Source organism: Hordeum vulgare, chromosome 1H (genome assembly GCF_904849725.1).
Source record: "Hordeum vulgare subsp. vulgare chromosome 1H, MorexV3_pseudomolecules_assembly, whole genome shotgun sequence".
Classification (NCBI taxonomy): domain Eukaryota; kingdom Viridiplantae; phylum Streptophyta; class Magnoliopsida; order Poales; family Poaceae; genus Hordeum; species Hordeum vulgare.
Genome location: NC_058518.1, coordinates 473,029,076 through 473,036,446, shown reverse-complemented (window position 1 = coordinate 473,036,446; position 7,371 = coordinate 473,029,076). Strand labels below are relative to the sequence as shown.

Sequence of the window (7,371 nt, the reverse complement as noted above, 5' to 3'; positions counted from 1 at the left end):
ATTCTACGAAGATCTTATCGTTTGAACCTCAGTGCCAAGGATTCGTATAATCCCGTATGTCATTCCCTTTGTCCTTCGGTATGTTACTTGCCCGAGATTCGATCGTCAGTATCCTCATACCTATTTCAATCTCGTTTACCGGCAAGTCTCTTTACTCGTTCCGTAATACAAGATCCCGCAACTTACACTAAGTTACATTGCTTGCAAGGCTTGTGTGTGATGTTGTATTACCGAGTGGGCCCCGAGATACCTCTCCGTCACACGGAGTGACAAATCCCAGTCTTGATCCATACTAACTCAACTAACACCTTCGGAGATACCTGTAGAGCATCTTTATAGTCACCCAGTTACGTTGCGACGTTTGATACACACAAAGCATTCCTCCGGTGTGAGTGAGTTATGTGATCTCATGGTCATAGGAACAAATACTTGACACGCAGAAAACAGTAGCAACAAAATGACACGATCAACATGCTACGTCTATTAGTTTGGGTCTAGTCCATCACATGATTCTCCTAATGATGTGATCCCGTTATCAAGTAACAACACTTGCCTATGGCCAGGAAACCTTGGCCATCTTTGATCAACGAGCTAGTCAACTAGAGGCTTACTAGGGACAGTGTTTTGTCTATGTATCCACACAAGTATTGTGTTTCCAATCAATACAATTATAGCATGGATAATAAACGATTATCATGAACAATGAAATATAATAATAAATAATTTATTATTGCCTCTAGGGCATATTTCCAACACATACCTTGATAAAGTTTTGAAGAGGTTCAAAATGGAACAGTCCAAGAAAGGGTTCTTGCCAGTGTTACAAGGTACGAGATTGAGTAAGACTCAGTGCCCAGCAACTGATGAAGATAGAGAGCATATGCGCTCCGTCCCCTATGCTTCGGCCATAGGTTCTATCATGTATGCGATGTTGTGCACTAGACCGGATGTTAGCCTGGCCGTAACTATGGCAGGTAGGTTCCAGAGTAATCCAGGAGTGGATCACTGGACAGCGGTCAAGAATATCCTAAAGTACCTGAAAAGGACTAAGGAGATGTTTCTCGTGTATGGAGGTGACGAAGAGCTCGCCGTAAAAGGTTACGTCGATGCAAGCTTTGACACAGATCCGGACGACTCTAAGTCGCAAACCGGATACGTATTTATTCTTAATGGGGGTGCAGTAAGCTGGTGCAGTTCCAAGCAAAGCGTCGTAGCAGATTCTACATGTGAAGCAGAGTACATGGCTGCCTCGGAGGCGGCTAAGGAGGGTGTCTGGATGAAGCAGTTCATGACGGATCTTGGAGTGGTGCCAAGTGCACTGGATCCAATAACCTTGTTCTGTGACAACACTGGTGCCATTGCCTTAGCAAAGGAACCAAGGTTTCACAAGAAGACCAGACACATCAAACGACGCTTCAACCTCATCCGCGACTACGTCGAGGAGGAGGACGTAAATATATGCAAAGTGCACACGGATCTGAATGTAGCAGACCCGCTGACTAAACCTCTTCCACGGCCAAAAAATGATCGACACCAGAACTGTATGGGTGTTAGATTTATTACAATGTAATTCACATGGTGATGTGAGGGCTAGATTATTGACTCTAGTGCAAGTGGGAGACTGTTGGAATTATGCCCTAGAGGCAATAATAAATGTATAGTTATTATTATAATTCCTGTATCAAGATAATATTTTATTATCCATGCTATAATTGTATTGAATGAAGACTCCTTTACATGTGTAGATACATAGACAAAACATCGTCCCTAGCATGCATCTAGTTGGCTAGCCAGTTGATCGATGATAGTCAGTGTCTTCTGATTGTGAACAAGGTGTTGTTGCTTGATAACTGGATCACGTCATTGGGAGAATCACGTGATGGACTAGACCCAAACTAATAGACGTAGCATGTTGATCGTGTCATTTTGTTGCTACTGTTTTCTGCGTGTCAAGTATTTATTCCTATGACCATGAGATCATATAACTCACTGACACCGGAGGAATGCTTTGTGTGTATCAAACGTCGCAACGTAACTGGGTGACTATAAAGATGCTCTACAGGTATCTCCGAAGGTGTTAGTTGAGTTAGTATGGATCAAGACTGGGATTTGTCACTCCGTATGACGGAGAGGTATCTCGGGGCCCACTCGGTAATACAACATCACACACAAGCCTTGCAAGCAATGTAACTTAGTGTAAGTTGCGGGATCTTGTATTACGGAACGAGTAAAGAGACTTGCCGGTAAACGAGATTAAAATAGGTATGCGGATACCGACGATCGAATCTCGGGCAAGTAACATACCGAAGGACAAAGGGAATGACATACGGGATTATACGAATCCTTGGCACTGAGGTTCAAACGATAAGATCTTCGTAGAATATGTAGGATCCAATATGGGCATCCAGGTCCCGCTCTTGGATATTGACCGAGGAGTCTCTCGGGTCATGTCTACATAGTTCTCGAACCCGCAGGGTCTGCACACTTAAGGTTCGACGTTGTTTTATGCGTATTTGAGTTATATGGTTGGTTACCGAATGTTGTTCGGAGTCCCGGATGAGATCACGGACGTCATGAGGGTTTCCGGAATGGTCCGGAAACGAAGATTGATATATAGGATGACCTCATTTGATTACCGGAAGGTTTTCGGAGTTACCGGGAATGTACCGGGAATGACGAATGGGTTCCGGGAGTTCACCGGGGGGCGGGGGGGCAACCCACCCCGGGGAAGCCCATAGGCTTTGGGGAGACACACCAGCCCTTAGTGGGCTGGTGGGACAGCCCCAAGTGGGCCTATGCGCCAAGAAAAAGAAATCAAAGGAAAAGAAAAAAAAAGAGGGAGGAAGTGGGAAGGGAGGGGGACTCCTCCCACCAAACCAAGTCCAGCTCGGTTTGGGGGGGAGTCCTCCCCCCCTTGGCTCGGCCGACCCCTTGAGGGTCCCTTGGACCCCAAGGCAAGGTCCCCCTCCCTCCTCCTATATATATGGAGCTTTTAGGGCAGATTTGAGACGACTTTCTCACGGCTGCCCGACCACATACCTCCATAGTTTTTCCTCTAGATCGCGTTTCTGCGGAGCTCGGGCGGAGCCCTGCTGAGACAAGATCATCACCAACCTCCGGAGCGCCGTCACGCTGCCGGAGAACTCTTCTACCTCTCCGTCTCTCTTGCTGGATCAAGAAGGCCGAGATCATCGTCGAGCTGTACGTGTGCTGAACGCGGAGGTGCCGTCCGTTCGGTACTAGATCGTGGGACTGATCGCGGGATTGTTCGCGGGGCGGATCGAGGGACGTGAGGACGTTCCACTACATCAACCGCGTTCTCTAAACGCTTCTGCTGTATGATCTACAAGGGTACGTAGATCACTCATCCCCTCTCGTAGATGGACATCACCATGATAGGTCTTCGTGCGCGTAGGAAAATTTTGTTTCCCATGCGACGTTCCCCAACAATTCCGAGGGAGGTTCAATTAGGGGGGCGTGTGCAGTATCGTTGGTGTTTTCTACATGAGAGAGAAATGAAGAGGATTCGTTAGAAATGCAAGAACAAATGCTCCATTGAGGCATAGGCCTCTCTGAACACAGAGGTGTAAAATGCGATGACCAAGTACTATGAGGATAATACTCCCACTCCGCAATATTCATTCCTTTGTTACAATGAAGACAACTCGGCTGATCTGCCCCCTCTTAGAATCTTCACATGTGTAGGTGGCAGAGCAAGTGGCAGAAGGGCTAGGACCATAAAATATCCAGAGTGGGTGACTATTATGTCGTACGTGTTGACCAACATGCCGGAATTTAAGCCGTACATTGAGTAAGTGCACCTTCTACCTTTTCGCAAATAATCACAATTAAGTTGTATCTTAAATTGCTTCTTTCGCATCACTACATCGGATTCAGACTTGAGTGCTCGAAGCTGGAATTAATGGTACCTACCGAGGAGGAGAAGGAAGAAATATTTAAAATTGGAGGTAAAGGAAATTAAAGGTGGCTTCATTCCCTCGTTCTCGACAAAAGTACCATTCTATCAAACTTTCTTCTGTTGTTGATATTACATGTTTGTTTTTACATGCAACTCATACACCAAACTTGTATTATTGAACCTGCAGGCAAGAATGGACCCCATGAGAAACTTACCGGAGCAAAGTCGCTTTCGATGATAAATATGATGGTAAAGTTAGTTTGGAAAAAATAGAAACTTGTTAGTGGAAGTTTTACAAAACTTTACCTCTCGACAGAAAATGGAGGGATTAATTACATGTGCTTCAAATATTCCAATGGGGCTAAACTCCTGGAGTTAAGGGGTTGGTAGGGTGTACTACAAGAAGGAAAATTCTCATGGTCATTAGAGCAAAAGAAAATAGGGTTGCAGTTCAAACCACTAAACTGGACCATAATTGAAATAAGGATGGTTTGTTCAAAATTTTCAAAAGGCCAAGATGGGTTTTTGCATAAAAGGATCTATAGGCATCACATGACATCTCCAATATTTTGTGACATTTTTAAATGAATATCTCAAATGGTTGTAGTGCAATAGAGGCCTTTTAAAGAATGAAAACGGTCATTAAAAGAATTAAGTTAGGCAAGTTTCATTATAAAAATATTTCTCCTCAATTTTTAAAAGTGAAATGATATACTTTTAAATCAAACATTAAAGTCTCACAATATTTTTCAAAAGTTTCTATTTGGAGGGGAAAATTAGAATCTAAAGAAAAAGGATGGTTTTGAAACCAAGAGAGGATCCAGAATAAGAAAAAATAATTTCCCTGGAAAAAATTAATTAATAAAAACTTGGTAACATTCTTGGGATGTTACACGGACCGATACATGTCCGCGTTGGATGGAACAATATGTTCGGACCGCGCGATCTAGACGTATGCGGGCGGTTTGAGGCTCCGCTTTGGAGATGCCCTTACTTATGGTAAAGTGGTTTGATTGTGATAATTTGCACGTTACACGGTTAAATTGTAAAATTCAACCCCGAGACCTTAGAAAGTTTCATATACTATATCATAACATAAATTCTAGGTAGTCTTAAGTTAATATATATAGTGGCCAACCATAAACTCTAAGGAAGCCTTCAACATTTCTGTGTGACAAATTAGTCAAGTGTTAGATGATGGAAATCCTGAATAGATCAACTAGTATAATCTAATTATAGGTCGAGTTTATGCAAGTCCACAATGTACTCTTATAATTTGTACCTTATATAGATTGGAAATTGCGGCAACCAGTTGAACCCTAGGATACAGCCACCCCCCCCCCCCTCTAAAAAATTAGGGTTTATCCCCTCATGCCGACGGGAGGGCTCCATTGTTAGATGTTCTTTCGAGTTTTGTTCGGGTTTGTGTCCTGTTTAAGAAGGCCAGACGACATCGGCTCCTTGAAGATGGAATAAGGGAGAACCCGCCTAGCCCCAATTTCAATGGTGCATCTAGCATCGTCGGTGACAGTGTGAAGGTGTGTCTCTGACGGATTTGCCTTTGATGGATTTGTGTGGATCTGTTTGTCATCCATCTACGTTCTTGTGTTTTTAGGTTGGATCATTTCGATCTATGTTACTCTTCATAGGCGGCGGTTGTCGTTCTGATGCGTTGGCCTTATGAGGCCTTATCACGATGACTTTCGGACGGTCTACTACAACAAGTTTTGCCGGCTCCAGTGAGGGAGGGGCGACGACCGCGGCACGTCTTCGGCTCGCTTCAGTGCTTGTAGTCATCACTAGGTGGCAATGTTCAAGAACTCGGTAACTGGTAGCTGCTCGTTCCGGTTGGGAGTAGCGATTAATCGGTGAATCGGCCTATTAACTGGATTAATCGGTCGACCATTAATCGGTATATGGGATAGGAGCTTGTCACACATTTTCCCAAGTCCTAACTACGTCAGGTACCAAAATATGCTACTGTAGGCATATAAAAAGCATAAATAAGAGGTGAAATTGTAATTCTTGATGCATCCAACCCTAAATAATGTCAAATTCAAAATTAACAATTAAGATTTTCAACAGGCATCGACACAATATCAGGATATCAAAACAATATGCTATCAAAATATCCAATATGTCATGATCAACTCAAGATAAATGGCAGACACAAAAATAGAAATAGGGAATACTAAATAAATGGCAACAACAAAATATGCAGCCATACATGTCAAAGATAAATAAAATGGCAGCCACACAAATAGGGAGTACCGAATAATTCCTAACAAGGTTCACAACACAAATAGGAAATGTGCAAATAGCCAAATAGGTAATAATGTTCACATAATTTCAGGGACATAAATAGATATATGTAGAAAGGTAACAAGGTTCAGCCACACCAATAGCAAGCAAGATAAGGTCTTGTGCAATAATAAATAGGTTATAAGTTGATGACAAATCGCTCAAGGTTGCGAGGAGTCCTCCTCATCATCATCGTCCTTGGTTGCCATAACGCCATCATCATCAGACTCATAATCAATCCCATCATCTTCTATCTCATGATCAGATTCATTATCATCATCCTCAACAAATTCTTCAACTTCATTGAGTTTTCTAACTCTTGCACTCCTACGAAGCTACACATGTTCACTTTCCTCCATTTCTTCATCAATGATGTTGCATGGCATGCCCGTAGTGGGATCAATCGCCTCATCGATATATGCATCTTCACATATCCAATCTTGTGCTCGTGATGCATCTTCACCAAGAAGAACATCACTAGAAGAGGATAACTTCTTTCTTTTATCAATCATCCTTCCATTGAAGTGGATATAAACTAGATTGTCCCTACGAGCCACATCTAGTTTATTTCTCCTCTTTGCATCCACCTACAAAGTACAAATGGATGCCTAGTTAAAAAATCGCAAGAAGCAAGAATATTCATATTTGACTAATTGATTGATATTTGAGAGTGACTAAAAGTCTAAGAGTTACCATTTCAAACTTGCTCCAATTTCTTCCACATCTGGATGAACTTGTGGTCAAGTTGAGTATCTTTATGGCCATGTGTTGCAGCGTAGGAGTTTGTAATCCATAAGTTGACCACCAATCAACTACAATTTGAGAAAAGTGAAATAATATGCAATCAGCCCATATAATTTCAGAAATGCAATAAGAACTTTGTTGCTTTGGGAACAAGCTTACCAACATCAAAATTATCATTGCTAATTGTTTTCATGGCTGTCACTTTCCCAAACATACCCTCTTTATTTTTAAACTTGGTGAAGTCAATGTTAAGAACCTTATTTTGCTTGATGTCATCGTCATAATAAAAAGTATCCATGACTTCCATAAGTGCAGCCACTACCTCTACATCCGTAAATATGCTCGGTTCAGCATAACTATATTTGGGATTCAAGATGTATGCTGCCATGTGCAAGGGAGAATCTAGC

General features: G+C 42.4%; 1 pseudogene; it reads right to left on the bottom strand.

Annotated features, from left to right (window-relative positions):
• Positions 1–6,381: 6,381 nt before the first annotated feature.
• LOC123415676 lies at positions 6,382–6,985 on the bottom strand (annotated as a pseudogene).
• Positions 6,986–7,371: the final 386 nt, after the last annotated feature.